This window comes from Gouania willdenowi, chromosome 6, assembly GCF_900634775.1.
Source record: "Gouania willdenowi chromosome 6, fGouWil2.1, whole genome shotgun sequence".
In the NCBI taxonomy this organism is placed as follows: Eukaryota; Metazoa; Chordata; class Actinopteri; order Blenniiformes; family Gobiesocidae; genus Gouania; species Gouania willdenowi.
The window spans coordinates 61,101,455-61,120,499 of record NC_041049.1 but is presented as its reverse complement, the minus strand read 5'-3'; positions in this window follow the sequence as shown (position 1 = coordinate 61,120,499).

Genomic DNA, 19,045 nt, shown 5'->3' with positions numbered 1-19,045 from the left:
CGCTGCTTCCTGCCACGGCTTATAATTAAACACACACAATTATCCAGAATTTAATGGGATTCCAGAGCCACTCTTTTATTTAAGAGGTAATGAATAATATTTTAATTGCATATGTAACTGTGAGATCCAAATGTGCTTCTCTCATCATGTGTAATTACTACAGCACACAGAATGCAAACAATACCTGAGGAGTGTCTCATTCCCTGTGTTTTACAGCCGCTGTGTAGCCACTGTGCATGTGCAGGGGGAAAAAAGCACAAGCCCCCTCTTGAAACATATGGACGGCCTCCTTTTGTTTATTGATGTCTGTAATTAATGACATAATGCGTGGCAGGGAAGCAGTTTGACCTCTGAACTAATCATTATTCAGAGTGCAGCAGCATCAATCAAACTGCTCATCTCAGATCTGTTTCAGCACAAGCCCTCAGGGGCCTATACGGAGCCCCCATTGGATCCTCATCTGTGGTCAGCTGACTATAGCATCAAAACCATGCAACCGGGAGAGGGCAAAAGAAAAAAAGAATTAAATATATAGACCGTCTCCAGATTGGCGCCAACCACAATGTGTGTAACATATACAATAATGCAAAAAGGATTAGTAACATAATGGATCATGTTGACTACAAACATTTTGCATCGACGCGTCGCTCTGCCCTGATTTCTTCTTACATTTTTTCAGACCGTGTCATTCAAAATCCTCATTTTTAGATTAGTGTTGTAAATTGACCGCTTTCTGCTTCATTTGTTTGCTGCAGTACCATACATGAACTGCTGGGAGCAGTGTCCCATCACTATTTACATTGTGAAGAAGAATTGCACAACAGAAGAAGAACCAACCTAAAATCTCAAAAGTTTGGGACCATTTCACTGAAGACTTATACTACACACCTGTGGTAGAACTAACATCTGTGACATGAAACTACAGTAATATGTTAATCAAAGCAGCAGAAAACAATATATATATACATCTCAATAACATTTAAACATTGTTAAATGGCTCGAGCGCAAATTTTTAAAAGTGAAAACAAATGAATTCATATGTATTTTGTACAGTCATTGTGTTTTAATGCACTTATGTTAAATGTTTGTTTATTATGTACATTATATTAAGAATTGTATTTTTCATATTAATTTGGGAAAACCCCTAGGGGTCAATTATAATTGTAATTGCGTAATTGATCATTAATTTGAATTATGATGTAATTATAATTGTAATTGTAATTTAGAGAATCTGTTCCTGTTGTAATCGTAATTAAATTGTAATTGAGTTTAGATTATTGACTTTGTAATTGCAATTGTCATGAAAATTCTATAAAAAGTAATTGCGAATTTAATCGTAATTGACTTTCTGAGGATAGAAAATAACTAATTGAATTGCTATTGGGAAAAAATGCTTGTAATTGTAATTGTAATTGGAATGTAATTGAACACGGGTGATTGAAAGCTTCATTATAACTGAAATATGTGATTGACCCCGGATCCCCCTGACAGACCCCTGCAAACTCTGCATATGATCAAAACATATAGGAATGATATGTCTGTGGGATGGATGGATGGATGGATGGATGGATGGATGGATGGATGGATGGATGGATGGATGGATCTTTTCTCTCTTTATCCTGGTGGTATTTACTGGTGTTGGAGGCGATGGAGTCTTTGGTAATGACGTGCGGGTACTTCCTAATGGCTCCATGAATGTTTTTCTGTTGGATGGAGAGATGCATGTCCAGATTATTTGTGTGATGTGAAAACAGACGACGTACATCAACACCCAGCCTGAGGTCCATAGACGTGTTGATGCCCCCACTCTGCCAAACATTCCAGACTCTTCCTCCTTGGGACAAGCGTATTAGAACGAGTCGGTTCATTGTTAATTCAAATGGTTTAATGCGTCTCTCTGAGGTAACATAGAAGAAGAGAGATGCCAACGGGTGTTTCTTTAATATCAGATGAAATTGAATCCTGTTTCCTGACTTTTTTTTTTTTTTTTTGCTGCTCCTCGAGCTATTAATGGAAATCCGTAACGGGATTGTTTCAGACTTCCTGTTTTTTAATCTCTCCATGGCTCCCAGATGTTAGGTCTCTGTCTCGTTGCTGATCTCCACCTGATCTATGGTGTTTTCTTCATTGTGCCTCCGGTCCACTGTGGCTCTGTGTTAATGTTATTGGGTCAGGTGAATCTGTCAAGGACGGAGAGTTTGGCTACACACACACACACACACACACCAGGAGGATAATTACAGGGTGATTGGTGTCCTCACGCTCTCTGCTCTCACTGTCTTTCCCTTTCTCCATTTTTGACACTCACACACAAATACACACAGTTTTTCTTGAAGACAAACTTAAGCTGCTTTGACCTTTGATCAATGAGCCTCAGTGTGAAGCAGCTGTGTTTGGGACAAATAGAAATGTTTCTGGGCTAACGTACACCTATGCTGTAAACACATACGGAAAAGAGGAAGCAACCTATCCACAGGTGACAAGACATCATGATGAGTGAAGATAAATTATCAATAAATACGTCATATTCAATTCTAAGATGAGATAAGATTGAATAAAGTGTGAGATGCAAGGTTTTTTTTTGTTTTTTTTTTTAAAGAAATGATCAAATATTTTAGATAAGATTGTTAGAGATTATATTAAATGAGGTTGGATGTGACAAAGAGATGAAATGTGATGTGACATAGAAAGATTAAGCAAGATTGAATGAAATTGGATGAGATGAGATAAATCTAGAGGAAATCAGATTAAAAAATGATATTGGACAAGATGACATGAGGTCAGAAAAAATTTGACGAGATTAGTTAAACAACATGTATCTGATGAGATGGGCAAGATGAAATTAGACTGAATTACACAAGTTGGTATGAGATGTGGTCAAAATAAGATTGAACGAGATGAGATTAGATTGAATTAGTTGAAATGAGACAAAACAAGATGAGATCAGATACATTGAGGTTGGATGAGATGAGATGTCATATGTGTGTGTGTAAACATATATGACAATAAATAAAGGCCAAAGATGAGAAGTGATGTGATGCAAAATGACCAAACGAGATGAAATCAAAATGAAACTGGATGAGATGAGATGTTTATAATTAGATTACATGAGGTTGAAATAGATAATATGAAAGTAGATACAGTATGTGACGTTGCGTGGCATAAAAGGCTAAGAGTTGATTAGATCAGATGAGACGAGTTGAGCTGCACATTAATTGATATGAAATCTGATTGAAAATGGGAATTGAAACAACTTTTTAACAGTCTGAAAAAATCCTGTCAACAATCTTTGGACAATCTGACCCATTATAGAATAAATAATGTGAGGATTACACTGCTGCTATGGACAGGTTGGAACAAACTCATTTTTTAAGGTTTCAGAATGACAAAGTGATCATTACTAATCCACTAAGAGGATTTGAACTGATATTATCTGTAGAGAAGTCTATCTAACATTAAGATCTTGTAAAATGCTGAATCTCAGCACTTTAGGGAAGTTTGCAACCTTGAAAACATAACTTCGATTTTTGGGCTTTTATTTGCTGTCAGACATGGTGCTGACAAGTGTGTCACACAGCGTTTCCCCAGCGAGCAATCTTGATGGAAATCTCTGGTTCTCTGTACACACGTACGCACACTTTGCACTTCCTGACTTTGAAAGCTGTCAGAGGACCAACAGACTAAGGCTCTGGACATTTGGCCCACAGAGTATCTCACCTCCCCCTGAAATGCAGGACAACAGCCAGATTTAGGCCAGCACCGGCATTTACCACTTCCACACAGTGCTCTGCTCAGCAGAGGTGATAATTAACAAAGTACAAATACTTTGTTACTGTACTTAAATTGTTTTTTTTTTTTTTTGGTATCTGTACTTTACTTGAGTATTTCTTTTTTTGGTGACTTTTTACCTTAACTCCTTAATTTTTAGGCCGGGCTACCGTACTCAAAACACCACTCACTTTGTTGTTGTTGTTGTTGTTGTTGTTGTTGTTGTTCTTCTTCTTCTTCTTCTTCTTCTTCTTCTTCTTCTTCTTCTTCTTCTTCTTCTTCTTCTTCTTCTTCTTCTTCTTCTTCTTCTTCTTCTTCTTCTTCTTCTTCTTCTTCTTCTTCTTCTTCTTCTTCTTCTTCTTCTTCTTTTGTACACTAGTTAAAATTGTTACTCCTCTGTTATTCGTGAGCGGATCAGGCTGAAATTTGGTAGCTATAATCGATGGATGTGTACGCATCGATGCTCAAAACCTGATTTTCAATTAGGGGCCCCAAAAGAAAAAAATAACGAAAGTCGATTTCTCATTTATTTGCAAGTCAAATAATACGAAGGTTGGTGGTACCAAATCATTGGCACATACCAATACATAAATGGGGCCCATTACCCCGTACGTGTCACGGGGGCACCAGGGGGACCCCGGGGTACCCATTTTTCAAATGACTGCTCCTCCGTTAGTTATCGTTAGATCGGAATGCAGTTTGGAATGAATATGATGAGATGCTCGGAGACCTTTTTTAAAAATGGGGCCCGGGGGCCCACCCCATTTTTCCGGTAATTTCCACATTTATGGGAACATAGTTGTATGATATATTGTTTCAAAGGTAATTCAACGTAAATTACAATTATGCCTCACACAATTTGATTTTTTCGGCAATTTTTGTGAAAGTCGTTTTCTCATTTATTTGTGAGTCAAATATTACGACAGTTGGTGGTACCGAATCATTGACACATACCAATATATGAATGGAGCCCATTACTCCGTATGTGCCACAGGGGCGCAAATGACTACTCCTCCATTAATGCTCTTTGAAATGGGTTGTAATTTGACATGGATATTCTTTGAGCGGATGTCAAGAGCCTCTCGGACACCTTTTTGAAAGAGGGGGGATGGGGGGCTCACCCCCTTTTGTGGTAATTTCTAAATTTATCGGAACATAAAACAGTCGTGTGATATATCGTTTCAAAGGCAATTCAACGTATATTACGATTTGTGGATATGTTCCGTGGGCCCGGCTGTAGTTCATCTGAACTTGTTTAAACAAATATCTGTACTTTCTACTTTTTTACTTCTTACATTTTACTTGTAAGACCTTTGAAGATGACGTCACAACGTTTTTCTGTTAGGCAGGTTCCTTAGTTTTACAGTTAACATTTTCAAGTTTAAAAATGTTCAACTCAAAGCTGCTTTGCATGGGTTTTATTGAACATTTGCACTTTTTCTTGACACATTTTATTTACAAATTGTATTTATCTTTAGTGCTAAATTCTGCTTGTCTTCAAATGTAACAGATTTAACTTGTTTCCATCTACCAGTTTTCTGAAAATTCTTAAAAACATAAAATATATGGAATTTGCTGGTTTAAAAACCTTGTCTTATCATTAAAGGAACATTTGTTTTGCTTTTTACTTTTTTACTTAAGTACATTTAGTAGCATTTACTTTTTTACTTTTACTCAAGTAAGGGAGCAACTTCAATACTTTTATATTTACCAGTCATTTTTTATTCAAGTGTCTCTACTTTTACTTGAGTACTGGAGACTGGTACTTTTGCCACCTCTGCTGCTCGGTGTGTGTGGTGTGTGTGTGTGTGTGTGTGGTGTGTGTGTGTGTGTGTGTGTGTGTGTGTGTGTGTGTGTGTGTGTGTGTGTGTGTGTGTGTGTGTGTGCGGTTGAGTCCATAGAGTTGTCCGACCCTTCCCCCTTCACACATATCATCCACCCAGAGCCATTCTATCTGTATGGAAATGTAGGCTCCACAGCTGGAATCCCACAAAGCACTGTCATCTACTAATAGTTATTATCGCTTTGGCCTGCTCGCTCAAAAAAAAAAAAAAAAAAAAAAAAAGCAACCCTGCAATACAAGCACATTGCATCTTTATGGTAATGCCCAACAATACAGCCCCAAGCTATGGAGCAGAGACCTTTGTTATCATTACGATAATTTCCATTCTCACTTGACTCCTCATTACACTATTGAAAGTGTTCAGGGTAGGATTCAAACAAATTTGTGCATTTTTCTTTATTACACTGTAGATTCCAGTGAAAGTATGCAAAACTTTAAATTCATAAATATTTAATCACTCTGTTTGGCTACAATTAAACCAGTAAAGCTTAAATTATAAAGGCTTTAGGTTTTTCTTTTTTTTCTTTACTTTGGTCGGAAACTGTTTGAACTCACTTTTTAATAGTACACTTGTTTTTTTTTTTGTTTTTAGTAATTGCAGTTTTAAATATGCTAGTGAGATATACATGTGTGTAGAATAATAAATGATAAAAGTGAAGTTATATTTTTTAAAGATCTTGTGAAACAGCAAAGGTTTTCTGTTGCTTTAAAATGATGGAAGATTATAGATCATTTCAATACTTTTATAGAATACTGTGGTGAAATTACAATGAAATGAAAAATTTGACACAAACCTCTCCCTGTAAAAAACAAAATTGATCAACCGTGGGTCTTGGGTTGGCAAAGTTACTGTATCTCTCTGAGAGAAAAAAGAGTGGTTCAATTTCTTAATTATTAAAAAAAATGTTTTTGTTTTTGTTTTTTTTTTACTTCAAATCTCATTTTACAATCATAGTTTCATCATGCAGGATGGAAAATGAGGTACATCCTGGACAGGGCAGCAGTCCATCACAGGGCTAAGAAAACCATCACATACATTTTTATGTGCAAAATTCACTATTTTAAATTTCTATACTTCAAATGATTAATGTCATTATATGAAGTTTCATTCAACTGTAAACATTTGGATCCTCCTATAGTCCCTCATCCAAGTCTGTCAAAATACAATCATAAAGTGTGTACATGAGATTATGGATCATATTGGAATGTGGAAAGTAGTGAATTTTAAATTCAAGCACGATAAAAAAAAAATATATATATATATATATATTTTTTTTTTTTTTTAATACAAGAGGTTTAGTTGGTCTTTCGTCTTTAAGCCCCCTTTACCAGTGAGTGGTTGATGCTTTGTTCACTTACAGTAAGTCAGGAATTAAACATGTACTTTAGCCACTAGAGCCAGTGTCATGTACTGAGATTGTATATGCGCATGCGCACACATGCGCATTACCGGAAAATGAATTTTTGCTAAAAAAATAATTCAATTTTTGTTTATTTTTGTTTTCAAAGTGAACGGAAACGTGTTTTGTTTATTGGATTAGGTTAGGGTTAGGGTTATAATCTCACTACAGAGGTAAACTCAGTACGTGACACCAGAGCCACCATTTTGTCGGGTCACAGGTTTTGACACAACACCTGTGTACGACTTGGGTCATAATGTATGTTTGAGGACATCCTCAGGTCCTGGTTAGGTATCAGGTATTAGGAAAACCTGTCATTTATCAAACCAAACAAACTAATCTGTCAAACCAAACGCCATCAGATGAAATGGCCTCAGGCTTCAAAATAAAAGGCCGTAAAACACAACATGGCATTTTATTTTGAAGGATCTGGAAGTACACATAACAAAGTGTGTTGAAAAGCTGTTCTTTCCTTTTATTTTTTTACGTTAAGATACATCAACGTCTTGTTTTATTAATAAATACATTGTTAAATGAAACGCTGATATATCCTAACCTTTGAAACAACTTACTCTTGTATTTGAAGCAGCACATATTGATGACGTCACGTGTGTTTATGATTTCATCACAATACGTCACGTCATGTTTTACGCCCTTAGGCTGTTGAGTCTGATGACTTTTATTTTGAAACTTGAGGCCGTGTCATTTGACGGCATTTGGTTTGCCAAATGAGTTTGTTTGGTCTGATACATGACAGGTTCTCCGGATATCTGATACCTCACTGTGACACCTGAGGATGTCCTAAAATGTGCACCGTAATAATGGTCGCCACCGTCTCTCGAACAGGTTCTGGTTTTCCTCCTCCACTGACTACACCTCTAAATACATGATTTTCTGATCGAGCTTGCAATTAAAATTCACTATAGGAACCCGTTAAACAAATGTTTATTGATTATTGTGATGGTAGTTCATTACACAATATTCATCTTTACAAAATTGTTTGCTTGAATTTTGACAGGTGTTCAATGGATTATTGTTCATGGATTATTTTTCTGTGTAATACTATAATTATATATCTTTATACTCAATAATCCTGTTCATATAATACTGTATATCTTCAGTCAGGCCAACTTTTTCAAAGCCATTTTCAAGACAAGGACAAATTGTTTCAGAACATCTGATTTCAACTTAATCTTAATCTAAAAACAACACAAGCATGTACGTAAGTGATGAGACAAATCAGATATAAATAACTGGGACACTCAGATTAACACTAAAAAAGACAGTTTGAGAACAAAATGCACTAAACCTGTCGTTAACAAATAAGAATAATTCTTTTTTAAATACTAAACTTAATTAAACAACTCATATACGTATACCTAATAATCAAATAAGCAGACACAAAATGACCCCTAAATGATAAAAATAATAATCAATCAATCAATAATCTTGTACAGAATTTGCATAATTGCTTTAAATCAGCAGGGAATGTCATTTTTAACCAACTACAGTAACTGATCATTGATTTCTCAATATAAAATATCTTCTAATTTAAGATATAAACTTGTGAATCTATGCTTTGACCCAAATACTGTAATTTGTGTCTTTATCTCTTGATGAGCTCATGTCTTTGACCCTGACAATCACAAATATCTTACGAATCATAACTAAAGATGACACACGTGCAGCATGTGTCAGCCACAAGGAGGAGAATCCAGATTCCAACATGGAATAAAAACACTGGAAAAAACCTACGTTGGGGACGCCAGGAGTGAGCCAACCCTGAGGCCCACATCTGTATTAGATGAGTGTGTGTTTTCATATTGATTTGATATGACCTGCTAAATCATTTCTGTTCATCTGTAATAAATGTATTGATTGATTCAGCAAAAACCTGACTATGTCTCTCTGTGTGCAATCTCAGGTACTGAACACGAGAGCATCTCATAACTCTAACACAAGTTTGACTGGGTTTAAAATGTAGCATTTTTCTCACTGTGTTAAAGCTGCAAAACTGAACCGAAAACAGTGCTGAAGAAATTGCACTGATGATCACAATGAGGTTTTTTTTTAAATAGGTGTTTTGAACATACCAAAGATTTCCCAGTGATTGTTTTTGCACAACAGAGGAACAGGGAATTTAGCACAAGCTGCAGGTTATCTCCATATAACAATCAGGGCTGTGGAAGACATGGCGTCCTGCGTCCTTGCACCTCTCCATGAATGCCCACACAAGGCCTGAGGACGGCACAAAAAGAAAGTAATTGCACGGTGATTGGCACAGCTTGTCCCAGGTTGCCTGTGTCCCACACTCAAAGGCTTTCCTGGGAGAACCCTCATTGTTCCACAGCCTTTTAGCACCTTTGTTCCTGCATCCCCCGAGGACCTCACAGCTCACCATTGGCAGATGAGTCCCTGTCTGTGACAAAAGGGTCCCTGCGCTCAGCCTCATTTGATGCTGTGATGAACCCCCTCACACACACACACACACACACACACACACAAACATGCTCAGGGTGCCTCCTGTGAGGAAAGATGCTCCGTTTAGCAGTGGAGGATGTGGGGTCAGGACCCAGGGGTGGGCTTTTAGGAGACGAATAAACATCAGGGCAGTTGAGGGGTGATGCCTTGTTTACACATTAGCGACCGTTTAGCACAGGTATGGGCAAATGTTATCACAACAGGGCCACAAATATGTGATTGTTTGATCCGAGGGCCACATTATCAACATTGATGCCAGTATCAAGAATAACGACCAATCCGATCAATCTGAGCACTAACACAGGAAAGAACCGTTTTTTGTTGTCTCTCATTTTTGGAATTTCTGCTGGCATTTTGTGTATTTTATAAGATGTTTTATTTGTTTTTTTTTTCATTTCTTGTGTGTTAAGTTTGAATTTTGTGTATAGTCAATCTGTGCCTTTTGTGATTGTTTTCCAGTATTTTTGTCATTTTGGGTATTTTTTTCAGTCATTTTGTATAATTATTAGTGTTGTGTGTGGTGTCATTTTGTATATGTGTTGTTGTTTTGTCAGTTTCGGTGGTTGTTCAGTGTGTCTGATGTCCTTTTGTGTGTACTATGGATCCTTTTTGTGTATTTTTGATATATTTATAGTGTTTTTGTTGTTGTTGCTGCTATGTGTATATTTTTTTTTTTTTACATTCTGTGCATTCGTTTTGTGTGTTTTGGAACTTATCTTGCGTTACTTTTTTGGCTTCATATTACTTCTTGAATTACAATTTTTGGTGGATTTGTCTTGGGGGCTGCACAGAATTAGGCCGATGACTGCATGTGGCCCCTGGGCAGCCAGTTGCCCATGTCTGGTTTAGCATGTCTCACTGTTTCCTCTTCATTCTCCTCTGGTATAGCCTCTGATCTTTCTCTGTTGTTGCAGAAGCATCACATGCACTTACTAGAAAACCCAAACCTGATCCTGATTATAATCTGTAACTGGTTCATCTACGTCAGTGGTTCGTCAGAAAGATTTAACATCTAACTTAAAAGTAATCAGGTAAAGGTCCTCATTCCTTTTTAAACTTAAATCATCACTAACTACGGTAACTATTGCTCAATAAAATACTATATTTTCTTGTAGATCGGTGTTTCTCAAATGGGGGTATGTGTACCCCTAGAGGTACGTGATGGCACTGCAGGGGGTACTTGAGAGAGAGAGAGGAAAATTAACAAATAAAAGCATTAAAAATATGGGGGTTTTTATGTTTTGTTTTGTTTTTTTAGTTAAAAACAAACATGAACTGAAAATACAAGGGGTGAATCGGAAAGGGATCGTAAATGATAAAAAAAAAAACTGTAGAAATAATTCTATTCAAGAGGCACTACTGTTTCATTCCACTTATTCACAAAATTAGATTCTTTAAAATGTGTGTTATCACTCATTAATTCCATCACTATGATCTATAGGGTTTTTTTCCCACAGTATTCCAAGCAAAATGTTGTAGTCGGACATAATTTGGATTCAGAAATAAGAGAAAGGGGGGACTCGAGCCAAAAAAGTTTGAGAACCACTGTTGTAGATTATTGAAACAGGATTATCTTATGCTGTAGAGGCCATTTTATTACACTTCTGACAATAGGAGACCAAATTTACTATAAGTAATAACATAAAAGTTGCATGTTATTTAAAATAAATCAATTAATTCAATAAATTCCACTTTAAAATTTCACTCATTGTTTTGAAGTTGTAGAATAAACCTTAGAAGAAGCCAATTTTGGGGACACAATTAGAGGTATAGGAGAGCCCACAGTTCCACAAATGAAAAATAATATTAAATTATGGAGAGGTATAGTTATGATATGAAGAGGAGGTGCGTGTATGATTTGACAAAAATGCAAAGGGATTGAGAACCACTGATCTACATCACATGTGTCAAACTCTTGGCCCGGGGGCCAAATCTGGCCTTTTGGAGCATCCAATTCGGCCTGCAGGAGAAAGTAAAAATTACAGAGAAAACATGAATCATTGTGCAAATTAAACTCTACTTCTGGTGCCGATAATGTCACGTGATTTTACTAGGTCACTAGATATAATGTAAAGTAAAGATCCTGTTGGGACTGATATCTATCACTTAGTGCTAGATTATTGTTGGTTTCTTACATATTTTGTATTTTACGTATGCGTAGACAAGGGCACACTGTAAACCCGGATAAGTTGAGTTTACTTAAAAATTTTTAGGAAACTGGTTGCCCTAAAAAAATTAAGTAATGTTTGATGAAAACTTGAGTGAATTTAACTTAAAAAGATGAGTGGATGGCATCTTTATTTTGAGTTCAATACACTTAACACCAAGTTTGTTAAACTTAAAATCATTAGTAATATTAATTACTTTGCCCCTTTATTCCACTGAAAACTTTAAGTTAAGTGCACTAACCTCCAAGATGATTAAACTTAAAAACATTACTAATATCAATTGCTTTACATATTTATTCCACTTATAACTTTAAGCTGAATACACTAACCTCCAAGTTGATTTACCTTAAAAATTCCTTTGCCCAATTACTCCACTATCTGAAGAGTAAAATAAAATCTGTTTAATAAAAGAAACCCATACAGATTAAATTAATTAAGAAAATAAAAAGCAAAACCACAAAAGTACATTCTTGTCTACATGTTTTATTAAACTTGTCTTTATCATGTTATCAAACAAAATAGGTTTGCAATCAAAAAATCAAATAGGACTCTTGTGAATCAGGATGGCATTAAACTACAAAATCAATGTCAATGCTATACAACATAGGTAGCAATAGGAATTAAACTATATCAGCGCTAATAACACAAGTTATACACCAATCAGCATTGAATAAAATGGCAAAATCAGTGGCAATGCATAAAAAACTTGCATATCAAACAGTGCCAACAGTAAACATGGTATTTTTAAAGTGCAACATTACAAATAACCAAGCACTGAGTTCCAGAGCAGTGGTATACGTATTCAGAACCCTGTTTTATACAGATAGCTGATTCTTCAAAGATTGAATTTTGAGTTTCAGCTCAACTCTGCCCAGGTTTAGCATGACCTGTTGAATAAAGTGACAGGTACTTTTCATGCACTCTTGTGAATCAGGATGGTATTAAACTACAAAATCAATGCCAATGCAATAGGAATGAAACTAGATCAATGCTAATAACACGAATCATACACCAATCAGCATGGACTTAAACTACAAAATCAGTGCCAATGCCATAAAACATACTGTAGTTAGAAACAGTAATAAAACCAAACTGCTAGATCAGTGCTAATAACATGACTCATACACCAATCAGGATGGAATCAAACAGCAAAATCAGTGGCAATGCATAAAAAACTTGCATATCAAACAGTGCCAACAGTAAACATGGTATTTTTAAAGTGCAACATTACAAATAACCAAGCACTCAGATCCAGAGCAGTGGTATACGTATTCAGAACCCTGTTTTATACAGATAGCTGATTCTTCAAAGATTGAATTTTGGGTTTCAGCTCAACTCTGCCCAGGTTTAGCATGACCTGTTGAATAAAGTGACAGGTGCTTTTCATGCACTTGGGGTAGTCCAAGTGCAAGGCATAAATCAGTCCAAAAAGGACACAGAAATCCTGTGGCAGGTTGGCCAGCTCCTCCATTACCACACTCCCTTCCAAGACGATGCTCACTCTGGATGGGTTGAGTTGAGGATGTTCGTCAATGCAGAGGATTCCCACTGAAGTTTCACTGTACAAGTCCTTGTCAGTTGCATCCTAACAGAAAAAGAAACGGACAAAGAGGCGACATTGTAATGTCAATAATGCTGTGTTGACCACAAAAATTGAGAGAGGACAACACCAATTTTAAATCGCCATAATTTGAACTGTGCATTACAAGAGCTGTTTGAAAACCTGTGTGCTGAAATGGTTTTGTAGCTCAGCAGAGATGGAGCTTTTTCAGTCCCAGTCAAGCTGAAAAGTTGTGTAAAAACAATTTCCAGTACAGATGCAATGGGTTCTATGCACAGATCCACTACTTCCTGAACTTAATGCTGCTCCTTTTTTTCCTGTCTTACATTATTGGACAAACTGATTAATCCAGGTGTCTGACCATTGTGACTACTCAGACACACCTGGATTATTATCAGTTTGTCCAATAATGTAAAGACAGGAAACAAAGGAGCAGCATTAAGTTCAGAAAGTAGTGGAGCTATGGATAGAGCCCATTGTTGCAGTTACAAATTTAAGACCAGTTTTGTCCTTTAATCTCAAAAAGTAAGAACTTATGTAAGGGTTTTTTATAGTCCTCAGCAAAATAAACAGAGGGGTCCCTCCCTGTGGCCCCATCTCACACTAGCTGATGGCAATTTCACAGAAAGACAAAGGTGAAAGTTCAAATTTTTGTACAATGTTAATTTGTTTGTAATTTAGAGTAAGTAGTAGTAATTTATTTTTTACAGTAAATTCATATCAGATGGTCATGTTGTGAATCAATAATGCAGATATTCAAAACAAATTCAGTTACTTACCGAGCAGGTTTTGAAGAACGCAGAGGGGTCATCCCCCAAGACGACTGGCAGTCCCCAAAGACAAAGGCACCTGATGTCTGTTGGCTCAGTGGTCTGGAAGATAGTGGACATAACTAAGTACACTCATACTGTATATGCTTAAATAGATTCCAGAAAGTCGCCACAATTTAATTACTTCATTACAAACTTCCTGGACAGAAAGTAGAGAGGAGTGGGTAGAAGAACAGAAGAGGAGAGATAAAAACAAGAAAAGAGCAAAGTATATAGAGTAGGATAAAAGAGGAGGAAATGGAAACGGGAGAGTAGGGCTGGGCGATATGGCCTTTTATAAATACCGCGATATTTTTAGGCCATGTCACAATACACGATATATATCTCGATATTTTGCATTACCCTTGAATTAACACTTTGATGCACAAAATCACACCAGTATGATGATTCTATATGTCTACATTAAAACATTCTTGATCATACTGCATTAATATATGCCAATTTTAAACTTTCATGCAAAAAAGGGGATATCACAACTAAGTCAAAGTTGACATAACTGTATTTATTAAACAGTGAGTGGCTCAAACATAAAATTGTCAACAGAAAGTGCACGTTCTGTGCAAAATTGTCACAGAGACATTTCAAAACAAGACATTAGTGCAGGATGCAACTCACATGGCATTTCAAAACACAAAATTAAAGTGCACTTTTTGTACATAATGCCACTACAATATTTTAAAACAAATAGTGCCCTTTTGTGCATGTTGTCATTAAGATGACATTTCAAAACAACACTAAATTTAAGTGCACCTTTTGTGCATAATGCCACTAAGATATTTAAAAAAAAAAAAAAAAAAAAAAGTCCGCGAGTTTAACGGTATGGTCATTTTCAACACCGCAGACTACAAGCTGCGATATATCGAGTATATTCGCTATATCGCCCAGCTCTAGCCTGGTCACATGAATACAGTTAGCATTTTACAGATGATTTACTAACAATTAATGGCAGTTATCTAGAGTGAAAAAGTACACAAAAAATATCCAGTTACCGTGGCAAGAGCAAAAATCCCAATGCTGAAAAACAGGAGCTTCAAATGTCTGTTTAAGCAACCTTTTCAACCGGCCACAACACTGAAGGTTAGGGTTCAAGAGCAGATTCAAAATGTAGGTTTGAGCGGGAGCTGCTCACAAACAGCTACTAAAGCTATGTGTGTCCGTTAAAATGCTAACAGTGCTAGCCAAATGTGTCTTAACATTAGCACGTCAGTTTAGCTAATGATAACGTTTTTTTTCACTGCTCTAACAGTCATTGGAGCTAGTGCTAACTTAAAATCAAAAGCCGTCGGTCACTCACCAGATTCAGTCTCCTGTCGCCCTCTTTCTTCGTCTCTACTCCACTCGAGGCACACGTCCTCCGGCAGGGCAGCGCGGCGCCAACGGCTTATTTACTGACAAAATTAGCTACAGGGTCCGCGGTAGTGGAACTGCTGTTTCCACTGCTTACAAACTACTCCTCGCTGTAAAAAGAACTAACAAGTTGTAAAATGTCTCTCGGACACAACAGCAGCGAACCGTTGAAAATACACGCAGGAGAAGTGACGTGCTGCAACATGCCTTCAGGTTGCTGCATTCAAGTGGTGTCAGAATAATCGGGTAAATTAATTTCCGACTGACAAAAATCACACGAACACTGATAGGCAGTAAATCTATGCCCATGTAGAGTAAAATAGATTAGTGAGTTATTTATTTGCATAAATCCTGATACCAAGTCAATATTTTTGTGATTTTAGGTATTGTAGAGTCTACTAGTAGAATACAGCAACAAGTCTGGGATAAAATCACTGATATAAAGCTTAAAAGTGTTTCTGCATAGTTGATAACGACGTGAATTATCACCGGAAAAAGATAACCATGTCTTTTTAAATGTTTTGAGTATTAAAACATAAAACTTCTTCTTTGTAGCATCCACAAAATTGAAAAATGACCTCGGGAAAACCGAACCTTCCTACACTACTTGAATGCAGAGGGAATTTTAGAGGCGTGGTCATGACCAAAACTTAAAAATTCCGTGCCACTTAACTTAAAGTTAGTCATTCATGACATTACTTTCAAATGTAAGTATATTCTACTTCGAATTAGTAGACTGCACTTAAATTTGATAGTTCTACAATCAAACTTAAATTATCTATGTATGTTGAAATTGCTTGTTTGAGTAGAAATGAAATCCGGGCTAACAGTGCACAATAATTGATCCTGCATAAAATCTGTGGCCCAGAGATAAAACTATTCCATATTTGGCCCCTGAACTAAAAAGAGTGTGACACCTATGATCTACATCACGTGTGATTGTAAAGAAATCAAAAACTGAGTCATCTGCTCAACAAAAATAGGCTGTTGCAGAATAATTCGCCTGCAGCATATTTCACGTCCTTCAACAATCACTCTGCACTTCACTTTGATTTCAACGATGATACCCGAGCACTGATTTTTCATTTTTTTTCCTCTCGTACACTTAATGAGTTAATGACCAACCTCTCGTTATAATTGCTTCAGTCTCCTTTTAATTTTCAAGATTATTAATCATATGTAGAGTTATTTAAGAATGCATAAATTAATCTTAAAATAAAAAGCTTATCATGGCCTCAAAACAATTAAAGAGTAAGGTAAGATTTCCCCGGGGCTAGCACTTTTATTTTAATAGAGTGTTCAGGTGATGAACATACTTTAGCAGCTCTGTGATTAATGCAGACACTCGCGTATAGCACTGAGGAAGTGGAAGGGGTTGAAAATGTCTTTGCTGGCTTATTTTTTATTCTCTTCTTCCTGTGTAAACATTATTATTCTCAGCAGAATGGATATAGATGCTTCCATAAGGTAGACGTGTTAGTGGTAATATACAAATCTGTGTTTCTGTTTAATCATTGGTTGTTTTTGACAACTTTAAAAACATCATTTGGCTTTTGGTAAATGAAAAATAATGGAATCATTATTAAAATGATGATAAAGTCAGTGCCACATGTTTGGTTTCACCCTATGTCCACTTTGGAATTATATGATGGTATATTTCACTGTTAATTAACAGGTTTATGTTGATAGCCTTTGGTGATCAATAAATGAACAGATGGGGGCGGTGCTTGTTCTTTTAGCAAAGACTAAAAACCCTAATAAATCAAGTATTTGAATTTATGAAGAAAACGTTTAGATGAAACGTAAATACTACATTTTAGAACTTAACCATGATTACAATTCTTTGTAATTTATACTTTTTTATATATATATTTTTTATAATTAGCTTCCAATGATGTGTAGTAGTGTTGTTCCTATTATAATTACTTTCCAAGATTTTTCAACTTCTTATAAGTATCTTGTGCTTCAGGTTTCTTATTATATGTGATTAATCTATAAATAATTTCTATACAAATTCTATAATTACTCAAATTAAAATTGTACATAGTTATGTAATTATTATGATGATGATTATTATTATTATTATTATTATTATTAAATGTAGATAATCCATCTAAAATCCTTTCGTGTGCGTGTGTGCGTGCGTGCGTGTGTGCGTGCGTGCGTGTGTGTGTGTGTGTGTGTGTGTGTGTGTGTGTGTGTGTGTGTGCGTGTGTGTGTGTGTGGTGTGTGTGTGTGTGTGTGTGTGTGTGTGTGACACTTGGAGCAGCTGCTTATTGTCACGGCGCGTGTAGGGCCGCACGGAGCTCGTGACACGAACACAGTGGACGCGTGGGAACCTTCGCACGTGAGAGGGGCCCCTGACTGCATGATGTGGCCCCTCGTAACACCCCCTCAAAGCCTCCTCCACACTGCGTTCCTCCTGCAGATGGGCAACACACAGAGGTGTATGAGTACTGACGAATCTAGTAGAAGTGAAATTGTACTCAAATACAAGTGGTAATTAATTACAGTCATACATAAAATACTCAAGTACAAGTAAAAAGTAATTCAGTTAAATTGTAAAAGTTACTAGTTACTTTCACCCCCCATGTTTGTTGTTGCTAATAATCACGGTTCACTTGCATATATAGTAAATATCCAAAGGAAATACAATTCTTGCACAATTGGAACTTAATTTATTTTCCACAAAGGCATCTGTATAAAATAAAAGGTTTGTCAAAATGTACAATTATTTAAAAAAAAAAAAAAAAAAAAAAAAAATGACAGCAATGAATTAAATTCAAAATAAGAAAAAAATGATCAGACTAGCTATTTATGAAACTCTAAAACTGAGAAAATTACGTTTAATCTGATTGGTCGGCTATGATGTGAAGCATTTGATTGTTGTCTGGTCATTTCATTTTTTATTTTTTTTTTATATATTTTTGTAGCTTCACAATGTCTGTTGATCATTTTAAAACAAAAAAAAAATACATATACATAATTTACTCAGTAACAGTTGGCTGTAGAATAAATGTAATGAATTACATGAATTACTTATTTTAAAATGTACTTGAATACAAGTTTGAAATTACTGTTTTAGAAATATACTCCAAAAAAAAAAGTACAAGTACCCATAGCAACTCATTTACAGTAATGTAAATAGCCTACTTGTAATCCAATGCTTTCACCTCTGAATAAATGCTACACACACGAACAATGCACGTGTATAAATCATCCAAAACATACCTGTTAACAGATTACACTAAACAAATGCTGCGGTTTTATTTTAAATTATTATTAATGCATCCACTCCTCGTGCAGAAATCTTCCATATTTTACCTCAGCCTCAGGACCAAAAGCACCTCAATCATGAATGTGTGTGTGTGTGTGTGTGTGTGTGTGTGTGTGTGTGCGTGCGTGCGTGCGTGTGTGTGTGTGTGTGTGTGTGTGCGTGCGTGCGTGCGAGTGTGTGTGTGTGTGTGTGTGTGTGTGTGTGTGTGTGTGTGTGTGTGTGTGTGTGTGTGTGTGAGTGGGAGTGCCCTGACTGAAGTTAGATTGTTGTCGTAGAGCTGGGTGGGGGGTTGTGCTACACCCTCACTCTGCCATGTGGACACAACCTCTGCTGCTGCACCGCAATCCGTCCGCACGCGCGCACCGTACCG